Raw genomic sequence first — 19,254 nt, forward strand, 5'->3', positions numbered from 1 at the left:
AATACTGAGGTAAAATACTGACCTATCAGATGGAAAGTATAATAGAAACACGTCACCACTTCTGTAATTATCTCCCACTCCTGGTTTTGGCTTACAAATACTGAGGTAAACAAAATGACCAAATACTGAACGTGTGAACGTGGCCTAAATGTCGCACCGACTATCAGCTGCATCATTATAGATAAATTGCTAATGGATTGCCTATTTTTAATGGCAGCTCAGTTTTAGAGAAACCACATTGCTATTAAAAATAGGCAAGCAATTAATGTTTAATGATGCAGCGGAAAGCCGCTGCAATATTCAGGAAGCCACCTCTCAGCAGACGCATCTTGGATAGGTGCTACATGCACTGATGTGTGACATCAGCCTAAATGCTTGTCCTTATTGATTCCAAGTGGCACAGATGTATGACTCCTTAAAGTGACTGTTTAAAGGCAGCAAAATAAGTAGGTCTCATGCATGAATATGTAGACAGGTCTGATGTCAGGCCAAAAAAAGAAACACTTGTGTATCGTTTGACTGATATAGAGCCTAACAAAAATACATTGGACATATGGTGGCAAAATCTGCTTTATTCATAGGGGAATGTTCTCCCTGTCTCCTGCTGACCCTGTCAACAGTGATTGACAAGCTGCCGTGCATCTGCTTCTATAAAATTTATCACTTTATAACTCCTATTTGCCACACATGAGACTACTTTTTTCTGCTGTTTAGTCTAATAGAAAGGCAGACATGTTCACATCTTATGTCACCTCTATACAGAGCAGCATACTATGATGACAAATCCACTTTAAGTGCACTGGAGCTTGTTCCATGTGTCCATGTCAGTTGGACATAATTATGACAAATTTCTAGCCTGAATATGTGAAGAAGAAAGCTTGAATTTACAGATAGCAAGCAGAGGTCCTTAAATTGTGGAGGGAACATAACACACTTTAAACTGTTTTTCTTCATTGTACAGTGAACCTTTACATGAACTTTACATACAAACTGCAAGCCTCCGATATGCTACAAAAAATGTTGAAATTCATCATTGTTTTAAAAAATGTAAAAGGGTTCTTCACTTTGAAAAATCACTTTGTTAAGCTTCTTGTTTGACAATAAGCTAAATATGAAGTGACCCCTTGCTGGGACCCCCAGTGATTAGCTGTGATCAGTTGAGAAGTCTGGCAGTAAGCCACCACCACAGAGAAACGAAGCATTGCACAGTGCTCATTCAGATTATCAGGCCTTCTTATGTATGTAAGATATGACAGGCCAAGAGATGTTCCTTGTAACCACTGTCCACTCTGGCCAACAGATGAAGATCCTGAACAGATGACCCTTTACTCAGTGAACTCAGAATCCCCTACTATGGTATATGGAAATTGATTTTCTAAACTTGCCAGCCCTTTAAGTAATTGGGTATCTTTAGTTTTCGCAGACATCATTGGCCCTTTCAAACAAAGGTATGTAGTGAACGTAACACTCAGCTTGCACTAAGGCCTCCGTCAGACATCCATTTTTCATTAACATGTTCTATCTTTGTTTTTCACTTATAAAACACACACCAATTGTAGTATGTGTAGCTGTTCACATATCGGTGTCTTTTTGTGGACCGCGTGTCTGCAAAAATATCATGGAGAATGTCAGTTTTTCATCAAAGTCACTGATCAAAATAGCCCCAAAAAGTCTATGGTCCATGAAAATTACTAACAGCACATGAACTGGCTGTTGTGGGCAGGGAAAAGAGAAAATTACTGAAGGTAAAAACAGACACTGAACAAACACTGATAAAAATCTGATCCAAAACACTAATATAAACTGGTCAATATTTTCACATACAAAAAAATGAATGCTTGAATAAAGCCTAATACAAGGGGTTTCCAATCAGTAGGCTGCCTGTATAGGATCAGCATATTGAAAGGTTTGGTCTAAAATAGGCAACATGGGTAAAACAAATGTATTTTGTTCCTCTTCCGCAGTTGTGAATCTATTTATATCATAATTTACCACATTGCTTTCCCTGCTGGAAACTTGATAGCATTATGCTGCAATATTATCATGCAGTGTTTGACAATAGTACAAAGGCATTACTAATGAATCACTTTGGAACCAAAAAGCCCTCAAGATGTAAAATGTCAGTATTCGAATAGAATAGTTGCTAAGAAATGATTTCAAGTCATATTTTGTAAAATATCATTTATAATGCTTTATACAGCTAGATAAAATATGCCCAGCTTTAGTCCCATTTGTTGTTTTAGAACGATTAAAAATAATTTTTACCCTAAACTGAGACTGACTATATACCTATAGGTGTCATTAGACCATCTTTCTATGCCTGTAGAATAGCTGATTTGCATAATTATTCCTATAGATGCCCTGCCTCTAAAATATTCTCTGCTAGCTTGATCACATCCAAAATGTAAAACTGATCACATGTGGATCAATGAGTACTTAGAGCAGCAGAAAAAGGTTAATTAAGGTCACTGTTAAGTTAATTGATTGATGAAAGGGGTTATCCAGGATTTAGGTTTCTTTTTGGTTATGGGGCTAACAACTTACAGGCAGACAGTTGCTAACTACCTCCCTGTTCTGCCCCGCATTGATATGTTCCAGCTCAGGTGGGAATTCTTCAGCCTCATTTGACCTCACGTCAACAAAACAGCTTTTTCACTTCCGGTCTTTATCGACAGGGCATCACTGTTGATGTCATGCCGATTGACAGTCAGCTGCTCACAGTTAGGCAGCAGGTAGCTGTCTGTCAATCAGCATGACATCAGTAGTGGCATACTTCAACAGAGCAGAAGAGAAGAAGCTGCTCTGTTGAAGTGACGTCAGCGGAGGTGGGAGAATCACCGGCAGAAGCAATCAGTGACCGCTCTCAGCTAAAACAGATCATCATAGGGAAGAACAGACAGGTGGTTAGCAACTAAGTTCAGAATATACACTTTCACCCCTTAACAACCAGAGGAATTTTTGGTTTTGCATTTTCATTTTTTGCTCCCCTTGTTCCCAGAGCCATATCTTTTTTATTTTTTTGGTACATATGGCCCTTTGAGGGCTTGTTTTGCATGCTATAGAAGCGATCAGCCTGCACAAAATGAGTGTCCCATAGTGGGAGACAGTGTAAAAGTTAGAATGAATTTAATTTTTTTTTTTTATAATTGTAAAAATATTTAAAAAATAAAAAAAAATAATAAAGAAAACAATCAATATTTATTCCATCAATAAATAAATATTTGAATTTAAAAAAAATTAAACAATAAAAGTACACACATTTAGTATCGCCACATCCGAAACGACCCGACCTGTAAAACTGTCCCACTAATTAACCCCTTTAGTGAACACAATTAAAAAAAAGGCAAAAAACAATGCTTTATCATCATACCGCCGAACAAAAAGTGGAATAACACACGATCAAAAAGACTGATTATAACGTTGTACCGCTGAAAACGTCATCTTGTCCCACAAAAAAGCCTCCATATAGCTCCATCACCAGAAAAAATAAAAAGTTACAGCTCTCAGAATAAAGCGATGCAAAAATAATTTTTTATATAAAATAGTTTTTATTGTATAAAAGCGCCAAAACATAAAAAAAGATATACATGAGGTATCACTGTCATCGTACTGACCCGAACAATAAAACTGCTTTATGATTTAACCACACGCAAAACGGTATAAAGCCTCACAAAAATCAGAATAAAAAGCGATCAAAAAATGTCATGTGCCTGATAATGGCGCCAATAAAAATGTCAACTCGTACCGCAAAAAACAAGACCTCACATGACCATGTGGGCCAAAATATGGAAAAATTATCTCAAAATGTGCTTTTTTGCAATAAAAAGCGTCTTTTATTGTGTGACAGCTGCCAAACACAAAAACCTGCTATAAAACCCCACTATAAATAGTAAATCAAACCCCTCTTTATCACCCTCTTAGTTAGGGAAAAATTATAAAATACAAAAAATTATTTATTTCCATTTTCCCATTAGGGTTGGGGCTAAAGTTAGGTTTAGGGTTGGGGCTAAAGTTAGGGTTAAGGTTGGGGTTAAGGTTTGGATTACTTTTACGGTTAGGGTTATGGTTAGTGTTGGGATTAGGGTTAGGGGTGTGTTGGGGTTAGTGGCATGTTGGGGTTAGGGGTGTGGTTAGGGTTATGGTCAAGGTTGGGATTAGGGTTAGGGGTGTGTTGAGGTTAGGGTTGGAGCTAGAATTGAGGGTTTCCACTGTTTAGGCACATCAGGGGCTCTCCAAATGCAACATGGTGTCCGATCTCAATCCCAGCCAATTCTAAGTTGAAAAAGTCAAAAGGTTCTCCTTCCCTTCAGAGCTCTGCCATGCGCCCAAACAGTGGTTTACCCCCACATATGGGGTATCGGTATACTCAGAACAAATTGGACAACAACACCTTGAGTGGTGCAGTTTTTAGAATGGTGTCACTTTTGGGCGTTTTCTATCATATAGACCCATCAAAGTGACTTTAAATGTGATGTGGTCCCTTAACCCCTTAAGCCCCGAGGGTGGTTTGCACATTAATGACCGGGCCAATTTTTACAATTCTGACCACTGTCCCTTTATGAGGTTATAACTCTGGAACACTTCAATGGATCCTGGTGATTCTGACATTGTTTTCTTGAGACATATTGTACTTCATGATAATGGTAAAATTTCTTTGATATTACCTGCGTTTATTTGTGAAAAAAACATAAATTTGGCGAAAATTTTGAAAATGTCGCAATTTTCCAACTTTGAATTTTTATCCCCTTAAATCACAGATATGTCACACAAAATACTTAATAAGTAGCATTTCCAACAAGTCTACTTTACATCAGCACAATTTTGGAAACAACATTTTTTTGTTAGGGAGTTATAAGGGTTAAAAGTTGACCAGCAATTTCTCATTTTTACAACACCATTATTTTTTAGGGACCACATCTCATTTGAAGTCATTTGGAGGGGTCTATATGATAGAAAATAACCAAGTGTGACACCATTCTAAAAACTGCACCCCTCAAGATGCTCAAAACCACATTCAAGAAGATTATTAACCCTTCTGGTGCTTCACAGGAATTTTTTGAATGTTTAAAAAAAATGAGCATTTCATTTTTTTTCACAAAAAATTTACTTCAGCTCCAATTTGTTTTATTTTACAAAGGGTAACAGGAGAAAATGGACCCCAAAAGTCGTAAAAATAAAAAAATATTTTTTCACAAAAATTACCCCAGGTTACCAGAAGAAATTGTACCCCAAACGTTGTTGTGTAATTTGTCCTGAGTATGCTGATTCCCCATATGTGGGGGTAAACCACTGTCTGGGTGCATGGCAGAGCTCGGAAGGGAAAGAGCGTCGTTTGACTTTTCAATGCAAAATTGGCTGGAATTAAGATGGGACGCCATGCTGCATTTGGAGAGCCCCTGGTGTGCCTAAACATTGAAACCCCCCACACACCATTTTGGAAAGTAGACCCCCTAAGGATCTTATCTAGATGTGTTGTGAGAGCTTTGAACCCCCAAGTGTTTCACTACAGTTTGACGCAGAGCCGTGAAAATAAAAAATCCTTTTTTTTTCCACTAAAATTATTTTTTAGCCCCCAGTTTTGTATTTTCCCAAGGGTAATGGGAGAAATTGGACCACAAACCTTGTTGTCCAATTTGTCCTGAGTACGCTGATACCCCATATGTACGGGGGAACCACTGTTTGGGCGCATGGCAGAGCTCGGAAGGGAAGGAGCGCCATTTGGAATGCAGACTTAGATGGATTGGTCTGCAGGTGTCACATTGCATTTGCAGAGCCCCTGATGTACCTAAACAGTAGAAACCGTCCACAAGTGACCCAATATTGGAACCTAGACCCACCATGGAACTTATCTAGATGTGTTGTGAGAACTTTGATTCCCCAGGTATTTCACTGCAGTTTATAACGCAGAGCCGTGAAAATAAAAAATAATTTTTTTCCCACAAAAATTATCTTTAACACCCAGTTTTGTATTTTCCCAAGGGTAACAGGAGAAATTGGTCCCCAAAAGTTGTTGTCCAATTTGTCCTGAGTACGCTGATACCCCATATGTTGGGGTAAACCCCTTTTGGGCGCACAGGAGAGCTCAGAAGGGAAGGAGCACCGTTTTACTTTTTCAACGCAGAATTGGCAGGAATTGAGATCGGGCGCCATGTTGCGTTTGGAGAGCCCCTGATGTGCCTAAACAATGGAAACCCCCAATTCTAACTGAATCGCTAACCCAAACACACCCCTAATCAGAACCACACCCCTAACCCCAACCCTAACCACACCCCTAACTCCAGCACATCACTAACCCCAATCCCAACCATAACCCTAACCACACCCATAACCCTGACACACCCCTAACCCTAATCCAAACCATAAATGTAATCCAAACCCTAACCCTAGCCCTAACCCTAGCCCTAACCCTAGTCCTAACCCTAATGGGAAAATGGAAATAAATACATTTTTATTTTTTTTTATTTTTCTCTAACTAAGGGGGTGATGAAGGGGGTTTGATTTACTTTTAAAGCGGGTTTTTTAACTGATTTTTCTGATTGGCAGCTGTCACACACTTAAAGACGCTTTTTATTGCAAAAAATATTTTTTTGGCGTTACCACATTTTGAGAGCTATAATTTTTCCATATTTTGGTCCACAAAGTCATGTGAGGTCTTGTTTTTTGTGGGACAAGTTAACGTTTTTATTGGTAACATTTTCAAGCACGTGACATTTTTTGATCGATTTTTATTCCGATTTTTGTGAGGCAGTATGACCAAAAACCAGCTATTCATGAATTTCTTTTGGGGGGGGCGTTTATACCGTTCCGCGTTTGGTAAAGTGGATAAAGCCGTTTTATTCTTCGTGTCAGTATGATTACGGCAATACGTCATTTAGATTTTTTCTATGTTTTGGCACTTTTATAAGATAAAAACTATTTTATAGAAAAAAGAATTATTTTTGCATCACTTTATTCTGAGGACTATAACTTTTTTTTTCACTGATGACTAGTGTTGAGCGATACCGTCCGATACTTGAAAGTATCGGTATCGGAAAGTATCGGCCGATACCGGCAAAGTATCGGATCCAATCCGATACCGATACCCGATACCAATACAAGTCAATGGGACTCAAGTATCGGACGGTATTCCTGATGGTTCCCAGGGTCTGAAGGAGAGGAAACTCTCCTTCAGGCCCTGGGATCCATATTAATGTGTAAAAGAAAGAATTAAAATAAAAAATATTGCTATACTCACCTCTCCGACGCAGCCTGCACCTTACCGAGGGAAGCGGCAGCGTTCTTTGTTTAAAATTTGCGCGTTTACTTCCTTACGTGAAGTCCCGGCTTGTGATTGGTCGCGTGCCGCCCATGTGGCGGCGACGCAACCAATCACAGCAAGCCGTGACGTAATTTCAGGTCATTCAGTATTTTAAAATTACGTTCCGGCTTTGTGATTGGCTGCGTCGCGGTCACATGGGCGACGCAACCAATCACAAGCCGGGACGTCACGGGAGGCTGGACACGCGCGCATTTTAAAATGCGCGTGTGTCCAGCCTCCCGGCTTGTGATTGGTTGACCGCGAGGCAACCAATCACAAGCCGGGACGTCACGGGAGGCTGGACACGCGTGCATTTTAAAATGCGCGCGTGTCCAGCCTCCCGTGACGTCCCGGCTTGTGATTGGTTGCGTCGCCCATGTGACCGCGACGCAGCCAATCACAAAGCCGGAACGTAATTTTAAAATACTGAATGACCTGAAATTACGTCACGGCTTGCTGTGATTGGTTGCGTCGCCGCCACATGGGCGGCACGCGACCAATCACAAGCCGGGACTTCACGTAAGGAAGTAAACGCGCAAATTTTAAACAAAGAACGCTGCCGCTTCCCTCGGTAAGGTGCAGGCTGCGTCGGAGAGGTGAGTATAGCAATATTTTTTATTTTAATTCTCTCTTTTACACAATTTTACATTAATGTTGTTTCGATACCGATACCCGATACCACAAAAGTATCGGATCTCGGTATCGGAATTCCGATACCCGCAAGTATCGGCCGATACCCGATACTTGCGGTATCGGAATGCTCAACACTACTGATGACGCTGTATGGCAGCTTGTTTTTTTCTGGACAAGAGGACAAGTTGATGTTTTCAGCGGTACCATGGTTATTTATATCTGTCTTTTTGATTGCGTGCTTTTCCACTTTTTGTTCGGCGGTATGATAATAAAGGGTTGTTTTTCGCCTCCGTTTTTTTTGGTGTTCACTGAAGGGGTTAACTAGTCGGAGAGTTTTATAGGTCGGGTCGTTACGGACACGGCGATACTATATATGTGTACTTTTATTGGTTTTTATTTAGATAATGGAATGTATTTATTGGAACAATATTTTTTTTTAATTTATTTAGGATTTTTTTTTTTTTTACACATGTAAAAAATTTTTTTTTACTTTTTTCAATGAGGAGTTTAGGACCTGCGATGACGTCGCGGCTTGTGATTGGTCGCGTGAGCGGTTACATGAGCGGCACGCGACCAATCACAAGCCACGACGTCATCGAGGGTCCTAAACTCCTCATTCTTAGGAACGGAGGCTGCCGGTTACAATCGGTAAGGTCCAGGGGCCGCCGGACGGGTGAGTATATCCATATTTTTTATTTTAATTCTTTATTTTTTACATGAATATGGATCCCAGGGCCTGAAGGAGAGTTTCCTCTCCTTCAGACCCTGGGAACCATCCAGGATAGCTTCCGATACTTGTGTCCCATTGACTTGTATTGGTATCGGGTATCGGTATCGGCGATATTTTTCGGGTATCGGCCGATACTATCCGATACCGATACTTTCAAGTATCGGAAGGTATCGCTCAACACTACTTACTAACAAAAAAAAATGTTGGTTCCCAAATTATGCTGATGTAAAGTAGACATGTGGGAAATGTTACTTAACTATTTTGTGTTACATATTTTTGTGATTTAAGGGCATGAAAATTCAAATTTGGAAAATTGTGAAAATTTAAATTTTTTTTACCAAATTTCCGTTTTTTTCACAATTAAATGCAAGTCATATCAAAGAAATTTTACCCCTGTACATCAGTACAATATGTCACAAGAAAACAGTGTCAGAATCGCCGGGATCCATTGACGCATTCCAGAGTTACAACCTCATAAAGGGACAGTGGTCAGAAATGTAAAAAGTGGCCTGGTCATTAAGATGCAAACCACCCTTGGGGGTAAAGGAGTTAATGCATTTGCAATATAAGCAGTCTGATCCTCAGCTGTCCCTGCCAACTAGGTCAATATTAAAAGAGGTTGGCCACTTTCTCTTATTCCCGCAGCTTTCCTGAAAAACTGACCAACTCCACTGTCTATAAAATGACTGCTGGTGGAGGAGCATCTCACCAGACGAGTCCATCAGCCTCCTCTAATAGAAAAGCAGATTCCCATGTCAGGTCATTGCAAGTTATGGAGACTGATGGACATATCTGGTCATATGTTCCTTCATTAGCCTCCATTGTATGAACAAAAGTACTGGTCTATTTTCTAAGTAAGCTGCACTAACAAGAGAAAGTGGCCAATTTATTTAATGTTTGCTCTTTCTGTTATTCTAACGCAAGATGGTTTTTTTTTTTTTATTTTAATACAAATATAGATTATGTTATCTCATACACCCAGCCTCTCTGACACTGCATGGGAAGAAAAGTGTGATTAAAAACTAGGGAATAAAGGCAATATAAATCATATTTTATTTGTGTTGCTTGCTCTCTCATTTTCTTTAAATAATAATTACTGTGCCCAACAAAAAAAATGTGAAGAGAAGTGATTTACATCCAATCATTCCTCGCCATGAGCACTTTGTAATGTTATCTATGTTTAAATGCTAGTCAGGTCATTGCTACATTGACAATAAGATATTCTGCTAGAGTAGCAGTGAAATGAGACATTTTGGTAGGTAATACAAAGTCTGAAATGCCATCATGTGGCATGATAACCTGGTAAAATTATTTACCACAATTGCACAATCTAGGGATGATTTTGTAACCCTTTACCACTTTAATAAAGTGTATATTTGTATTATGAGTAATTATGATTAGCTTTCCCAATAAAAATGTGGGGGGTTTTTTGTTGAAATTTTAGGTACAGGATTATTTTTTATTGAAGCTTTGGAACGAATACATATTTACTTTAATCACTTGTATAGTACCATTAATTCCATAATGTTTCACAAACATCATCACTGTCCCCACTGGGGCTTACAAATCAAATTACCTATCAGGATGTCTTTGGAGTGCAGGAGGAAGCCTGCGCAAATGCAGTTGAGAACCTACAAACCAGATATTGTTTTTAGTGGTGCTGCCCAGATATAACCCATAGCATCAAAGATCCTAATTTCAGATTTTACATGTTTAGGCAAGTTATACAAATTTGAATCGATATTCACAGTCTAAGTACAGACCACAATGTCTGGGCCGTATGTGAGTTTCCTTATCTAAAGTCAACCTACATCTTCATATTTGCCTATAAGGCTGTTTCATTCTGGTCTGGAGTCCTGAGACCTGTACAGAAATTGAGGTCTGTACTTGCACTGTGAATGACTTATGTATTAGATCAGTCTTAGGAAATCTCTTTATGTGTGAGCAGGCTCGCAGATGCAGTGACAGACAGGAGGCAGATCAAGGGTTAACAGGTTTTAATAAAACAAGGGCTTACTCCACGCTGGGAGATAGGGAAAACATGAGGTGAAATGCAGGCAGAATAGGGAATACAGGGGTTTGGTTAGGGGAAAATCAACCCAGGAAAAACAAAGAAAATCGTTCTTGAAGAAGTCACTTATCCATCGGGCGTCTTCCTGAGAGAAACGGTCCTGGAGTAGATAATGGCGCCAACAGCCGTCGACACAACGTGAATCCGGTGTGGTACTGAAGAAGGTGATGATACGTTCCCGGCTGGCAACATTGAGTCTTTGAAATGTCCTGTAGAGTCCTTAGTAAAGAGACTCCGGTGGCCGGCAATGTAAGGCTGTGTGCAGACCTAGCAGATTTTTCACGGTTTTTCGCTATAAAAACGCTATAAAACCACGAAAAAAATGCTCACATTAAGCATCCTATTTAATAGAATGCAATCCGCATTTTTTGTGCACATGCTGCATTTTTTTCCTGAGCGGAATCGCATTCCTGAAAAAAACGCAGCATGTTCATTAAATTTGCGCAATCGCGGCGATTCTGCACACATAGGAGTGCATTGATCTGCTTACTTCCCGCATGGGGCTATGCCCACCATGCGGGAAGTAAGCAGATCATGTGCGGTTGGTACCCAGGGTGGAGGAGAGGAGACTCTCCTCCACGGACTGGGCACCATATAATTGGTAAAAAAAAAAAAAAAGAATTAAAATAAAAAATAGTGATATACTCACCTTCTGGTGGCCCGATCTCCTCAGCGGCTTCCGTTCCTATAGATGCTATGTGTGAAGGACCTGCGATGATGTCGCGGTCACATGACCGTGATGACATGGCGGTCACGTGACCGCGACGTCAATGGAAGGTCCTGCACACACAGCATCTATAGGAACGGAAGCCGCTGAGGAGATCGGCTGTCAGCAGGTGAGTATAACCATTTTTTTTATTTTTTTTTAATTATTTTTAACATTCTATCTTTTACTATAATGCGGCATAGGCAGCATCTATAGTAAAAAGTTGGTCACACTTGTCAAACACTATGTTTGACAAGTGTGACCAACCTGTCTATCAGTTTTCCAAGCAATGCTACAGATCGCTTGGAAAACGCTAGCATTTTGCAAGCTAATTATGCTTGCAAAACGCTAGTTTTCTGCGGGAATATGCATGCCAATTCTGCATGCGATATACCTGCGGCAGGAGGCACAGAATTGCCCCTGCAATTCTGCAAAGTGTGCACTTAGCCTAAAGGCCACAGTCTGTCAAAATTAAGCTAAGCTTGACGAATATGCATCGGGGATTCGGGAAGCAGTACCCGATCCACATCTCAGTCTCTGTCAGGTGACACGAGCGCAGTATTGACCGTTATAGAGCGATTGGCACCTCGATGTCTGGGAGCCAACCTGCACATGGTGGGTTTCTTGTCAGCGTCTCTGTGGTAGGTTTATCTCGTGGTTGGGAGCGCAACTCCACTCCTAACGGTCCCTAAAGCCAGAGCTCGCATTCTCCTCAGCCGCACGCTGCTCCTTCCTGCCAATAACCCCTGTTCCTGTGCACTGTGCTCTTTGATCACCCTTAGCCACACCCCCTATCACCCCGTACAAAGATCGATCCGATTCCCTAAACTTTTCCCCGGACAGCAGAGGAGATGTCCCCTACAGTTCTGGACCCGGCACAAGAAAGGCACCCCCAGTCCGATTTCTCTTCTTACATATGCAAACAGCAATAAGGATGATTTTTCTTTTCCTATATGAGGTCCTTATGGTCCCTATTCTACCTAAAAGCTGCTGGTTCACATGCTTTGCGTGCACAATTATTAGGCTAATTGCATTCTTAATGATTATTTTTATTATTGAACTACCGTGCTGTTGGTCAACTCAAAAGATTACCAGAAATGAAACCTGAATATTTAAAAAAGTAAAAGTGAAATGTTGTCTTTCTTAAGAGAATATACTGTATATGTGTGTTGAATTATTAGGCGATTTATTAATGTGTAGAATTATGAAAGTAGATTAAAAAAAATGAAAATGTTTTCATTTCAATTATTAATTTTAGTCTGTTAAAATGAGAAAAATAACCAAATACCTCAAAATGTACAAAAATGCAATTCTGACATTTATAAAAAAAATATCAGTAGCCAATATAGCTACCCTTCTTTTCAATTACAGTCATAAGCCTTCCTTTTATTGAATTTGTCAGTTTCTTAATCTGTTGACTATTAACTTTCTGTTCATCACCAACCACAGCCTACCAGACACTGTTCAGAGAGGTGTACTGTTTCACCGTAAATCTCCCATTTAAGAAGGGCCAACGAGTTTTTACTAGGGTTTATATCAGGTGAGGAAGGGGGCCATGTCATTATTGTTTACATTTTTAATGCCTCTTCTTGCTGACCAAGCAATGGAGTACTTCAACACTTGTGATGGAGCATTGTCCTGCATAAAAATTATGGTTTCCTTCAAAGATGCAGACTTTTTCCTAAAACTGACAGTAAGTTTGTTAGCTGAGTTTGAGTCCATGTTCAACCAGAAAATGTTCAAGTACAGTCAAATTAGAGGTCTATACCCATTAATGATCCTGCTATGGACCCATCCATCTGGTATGTCAAAAGTCTCTCGCATCTTATCAGTCCATAATTCCTTTGCAAAAACTATTCAGATATTTCTTGGCCCATTTATAACTTGTGTGTCTTGTTCAGTGGTGGTCAGGTTCAGCCTTCCTTGTCTTGCCCATGTGTCTGAGCCCCTTGTTCTTCTGGGTAGTCCAGGGAGATTGCAGTTATGGCATATGATAGCTTTCTTTCTTGACTATTTGTAACAAACTAACTTTTGGTGGTTCTTGTTATCCTATGTGACATGGAGATTTATATGATATTAACTAATAAGCCTACTGAAACATTCAGTAATGTCCTTCTTGCAATTACCTTAGACCACTATATGACATCGAGAAATTTATTTGATATTATGACTAACTCATTTCCCACAATTCCAACTTTTTATGTCTTCCTTAAAACCACACGAGTCTTGAACGATTAAAAAAGTTTCCAGTAGTCTCAAGGGTGGATTCACTTGTACACAACTCCAGCATCTTCAATGACCTTATTATTTGTCCATTTGTGAGAACATTGCCATCTAATAGTAGTGATACTGCTGATCGTCTTGTGAAATTGGAATTAGGAATAAAAATTCTACTCTGCTGCTCTAGTTGATGTAGAAATCCTGTACAACAGTTTTCCTCACAAAATGGGCATAAAACTTGTGGTATATTTTTTTTTAAAGACGAGGGCCATCTACTTTGAACTACTTTATTAATTTTGATTTTATTTTAATTTATTTGATTTTTTATATTAAGGTAGCATGGCTGAGCGGTCTAAGGCGCTGGCATAAGACTCCAGTCTCTTCAGAGGCATGGGTTCAAATACCACTGCTGCTACTTTATTAATTTGTAGTCAGACTTCCTGAATGTATTTGACCCACATGTACTTTTTTTTTAATGACAAACTGTTTCACCAGCTCAGCGGCACAGCGGCGGCAAGCTCTGTGCTCATTTGAATGTTAACGTGGGCTGGTGGGTGTATGTTGTTGCATTCAGGAAGGAGGCTTAATGTTCGATTCATAAGATTTTTTTTTTGCAGCAGATTTCTCAATGATGTCTTGATATTGTTTGTGGTCAGGAATGCTGCCCAAGTTTTTATTGACCTTAAAAGATAGTAGCTTACGATTTACCTCTGAGATTGATGAGCATAGATTAGCCTTTAGGATATCGTGACCTAAAAAGACATAAAAGGCAATCTAAAAAACACCACTTTTAGGAAACAATCTGCCATCAAAAATGTTTTAAAATGTGACCATCAGCTGCCATTAAAAAGATGAACACCTAAAGTACAGTATTTACAAATTAGAAGAAATTGTTCACACATTAGTGAATTTTATACACAGGCTGGTGATCTCGTGTTTAAACTTGCTCTGACTAAAGATAGATAATCCCTGTTGTGCTCATAGAAGAAACAAGGAATGGAGTGTCCAATTAGAATAATAGTTACAATCAGTCTAGGTGGGTTTTAGGCATTTTACAGAAACATTTGGGAATACTTATGGCAGATCCTGATTTAAGAGATGTTCTAACCGTGAGACCAAGTATTATGTTCAAGAAGGGATGCTCTTTACAGGACCAATTAGCACACAGCTTTTATAAATGACCACAACAGCCAGGTACATGGCTAAAATCTGTATCTTCAGATGTTGGAACTATAATATTTGAGAGTGGGTCAAACCATCAAGGATGCTCACCAGTGCCTCTTCCGTTAAATTTTTTGCTATGAGGGAATTTGCAAACTGTAAGACAGAAAGAGCTCAACAAAAGAGAATTTAGAAGACAAATTGGTGTTTAATCAGTACTCTTTGACAAATGTGATACTCTAAAGAAAATGTCACAATGTTTCTTCTAAAAAATGTAGTGGTTTATTGAATTGTCCATCAAAAAAGAATCTTGGCAGCAAAACATAAAATAGATGAAATAGTTACAAAGAGATTGTCTATTTGTCCATTTCAAAGATCTTTCCCCATCTTTCCTGGGATCCTGAATGGTAGATTGCGTTTGGCTATGTCAATAGCATGGTTGAATGAAGAAGCATGTTGTTAACTTACAAATCAGCTGTTCAGTGTTGTACAACCTGGTTTCCATCTGGTGTCCGCGTTAAGTGTGAGCCCCCTTCTCTGTGGGTCACATGGTTATATATGTCCCATATAGCACATTTTCTATATATGGCGTTAACATCTACCCTGAGTTAAATATACAGAAATAACACATGTAATGTCAGCTAAGCCTTAGAAGAGGCAATGTGCTCAGTACAGAATTTAAGAGCAAGAAAAATGGCTAGCTGTTAATTAATATTTAACAATTCCGCCTTTTCAGGGTGACAGACATTAATTGGAACCCTCAAAGTAGATTAGTTCATCAATAGGATAATAGGATCTTCTTTGGCAAAATAATTTGTCCATAATTATAATAATAATAATAATAATAATAATAATAATAATATCAATATCAGATAACTGTTATGCACTCAATAGCATAATGATTTGAATTAATGGTTATGGTAAGCCTTGACCTATATCCATATAAATTGTATAACTATACTTCCCTAAATATAAATTGAAGCAACACAGGTCCGATCATCATCATCAGATGTTATCTGGGCTTCATCTTGATGTCTTCCCACCTTCTTGTTGGTTCTTTTAAAACTTTAAAACAGTCTTTAGATGATAATTCCTTTGAAAAAATTATAGCATGTAGATATTTACAGTGCATCATTATAGTCATTATTGTTCAGTTCAGAAACTGTACTATTTGTTGGAGAGACCATGTGTCATGTGTCAATCAAAGTCTATAAATTTAACCCCTTAGTGACAGAGCCAATTTGCAGCTTAATGACTAGGCCAATTTTTACATTTCTGACCACTGTCACTTTATAAGGTTATAGCATTCTAAAAACTGTACCGCTCAAGGTGTTCAAAACCATGTTCAAGAAGTTTATTAAGGAACTGAAGCAATGTGGAAGGAAAAAATTAACATTTAACTTTTTTTACAAACATTTTACTTCAGAACCAATTTTTTTTCACAAGTGTAAAAAGAGAACATGAACCACAAAATTTGTTGTGAAATTTCTCCTGAATACGCTGATACCCCATATGTTGGGGCAAACCACTATTTGGGCGCATGGCAGAGCTTGGAAGGGAAGGAGTGCCGTTTGACTTTTTCAGTGCAGAATTGCTTCACAGAAGTTTATAATGTAAAGCCATGAAAATAAAAAATCATATTTTTTCCACACAAATTTTTGCCCCCAAATTTTTATTTTCACAAGGGTAACAGGAAAAATTAAAACCCCAACGTTGTTGTGCAATTTGTCTTGAGTACACTAATACCCCATATGTGGGGGTAAACCACTGTTTGGGCGCACGGCAGAGAGGGAAGGAGCATCATTTGACTTTTTCAATGTAGAATTGGCTGGAATTGAGATTGGACGCCATGTCACGTTTGGAATTCCCCTGATGTGCCCAAATAATGGAAACCCCCCACAAGTGACAACATTTTGGAAACTAGACCCCTTTGAACCCCCAAGTGCTTCACAGAAGTTTATAATGCAGACCCGTGAAAATAAAAAATCATTTTTTCCTCAAAAGTAATGTTTTAGCCCACAATTTTTTATTTTCACAAGGGTAACAGGAGAAATTGGACCCGAAAATTTGTTGTCCAATTTGTCCTGAATACTCTTGTACCCCATATGTAGGAGAAAACTACTGTTTGGGCACATCTCAGGGCTCGGAAGGGAAGTAGTGACATTTTGGAATGCAGACTATGATGGAATGGTCTGCGGGCATCATGTTCCATTTGCAAAGCCCCTGATGTGCCTAACTAGTAGAAACCACCCACAAGTGACACCATTTTGGAAACTAAACCCCCATAGAAGCTTATGTAGATTTTTAGTGAGCACTTTGAACATCCAAGTGCTTTACAGAAGTTTATAACGCAAGGGCGTGAAAATAATAAAAAAAAAATTTCCACAAAAATGGTTTTTAGCCCCCAATTTTTTATTTTCCCAATGGTAACAGGAGAAATTGAATGCCAAAAGTTGATGTACAATTTTCCCTGAGTACACTGATGCCCCATATGTGGGGGTAAACTACTGTTTGGGCGCACAGCAGAGCTGAGACTGGAGGGAGAACCATTTGACGTTTTGAACGCAACATTGGCTGGAATCAATGGTGACGCCATGTCACGTTTGGAGACCCCCTGGTGTATCTAAACCGTGGAAATGCCCCAATTCTAGCTCCAACCCTAACACCAACACACCTCTAACCCTAATCCCAACCCTAACTATAACCCTAATCACAACCCTAACCTCAACACACACTTAACCCTATTCCCAACCCTAACCATAACCCTAACCACAACCCTAACCCCAACACACCCCTAACCCTAATCTTAACCCTAATCTTAACCCTAATCTCAACCCTAACCCTAATCTCAACCCTAACCTTAATCCTAACCTTAATCCCAACCCTATCCCTAATTCGAACCCTCATCCCAACCCTAACACCAACCCTAACCCTAACTTTAGCCCTAACTTTAGCCCCAACCCTAACCTTAAAGGGAACCTGTCACCACGTTTTTGGAAGATGGGATAAAAATAGTGTTAAATAGGGGCAGAGGTGGGCGTTACATTAGTGTGTTTGTTATGCGTTTATTACCCACCTAAGTTGCCGAAATACCTTTGCAAAGTCTCCGTTTTCGCCTGTCAATCAGGCTGGTCTGGTCAAAAGGGCGTCTTGTCTTCCCCCAGATTTTGCGTAGTTTTCCGTTGGTGGCGTAGTGGTGTGCGCATGCCCAAGGTCCCGAATCCTCTGCCAGGGGATTTAAAAGAGCGCGCTGTTTGTTATTTCATTGGTGATCGGTGGGCGCGGCCATCTTCCTTTGGCCGCGCGTGCGCAGAAGCGGCGCTCTGCTGGCCGCGGCTTCAGGAAAATGGCCGCCGCGATATCAATCTGCGCACGCGCGGCATCCCGCGGCCATTTTCCTGAAGCCGCGGCCAGCAGAGCGCCGCTTCTGCGCACGCGCGGCCAAAGGAAGATGGCCGCGCCCACCGATCACCAATGAAATAACGAACAGCGCGCTCTTTTAAATCCCCTGGCAGAGGATTCGGGACCTTGGGCATGCGCACACCACTACGCCACCAACGGAAAACTACGCAAAATCTGGGGGAAGACAAGACGCCCTTTTGACCAGACCAGCCTGATTGACAGGCGAAAACGGAGACTTTGCAAAGGTATTTCGGCAACTTAGGTGGGTAATAAACGCATAGCAAACACACTAATGTAACGCCCACCTCTGCCCCTATTTAACGCTATTTTTATCCCATCTTCCAAAAACGTGGTGACAGGTTCCCTTTAACTTTAGTCCAACTCTAACCCTAATGGGAAAATGGAAATAAATATATTTTCTTTATTTTATTATTTTCCCTAACTAAGGGGGTGATAAAGGGGGTTTATTTACTATTTTTTTATTTTGATCACTGTGATAGGGTCTATCATAGTGACCAAAATGAACCAATAGGAAAAATCTCCCTATTGTTGCCAGGTGCTGACCAGCAGATCTCGGCAGGCACACTGCGCATGCGCCCTCCATTTTCTCCCAGAAGAAGAAGCCGGAGGCACCGGGGACTTCAGTGGGCCATGGAGGGACAATAGAGGTACCGGGGGGATCGGGGACCCTATTTCTCTCTCCTCTGATGTGCAATAACATCAGAGGAGAGAGAAATTCAATGGCAAATTGCGCTTTTTTTGCTGTAGCCTTTATACGGTTAATAACGGCAATTGCAACCCCGGGGTCGGTAAAAACTGACCCAAATCATGTTCTCTGGGGTCTTGGCTACCCCCGGCAGCTGAGACCCCTTGAGAAAATCTGACTCTGGGGGGGGCGCTATACACTTTTTCCACAGCGTTGTTAATTAATGGCGCAGTGGTTTAAGTACCATTAATTACCGCCATTAAAAGGCGTATCGGTGGTCATTAAGGGGTTAAATGTTGATAAGAAAACAAAGTCAATAGATGAAATG

The 19,254-nt window shown here is 40.1% G+C and overlaps 1 protein-coding gene across 1 annotated transcript in view; it reads left to right on the top strand.

The window, feature by feature from the left end:
• UNC13C (unc-13 homolog C) overlaps positions 1 to 19,254 on the top strand; it is a 1,212,529-nt gene that overhangs the window by 10,915 nt on the left and 1,182,360 nt on the right. The gene's annotated exons all lie outside the window — the stretch shown is intronic.

The sequence above is a fragment of the Ranitomeya variabilis genome, chromosome 5 (assembly GCF_051348905.1).
Source record: "Ranitomeya variabilis isolate aRanVar5 chromosome 5, aRanVar5.hap1, whole genome shotgun sequence".
Classification (NCBI taxonomy): domain Eukaryota; kingdom Metazoa; phylum Chordata; class Amphibia; order Anura; family Dendrobatidae; genus Ranitomeya; species Ranitomeya variabilis.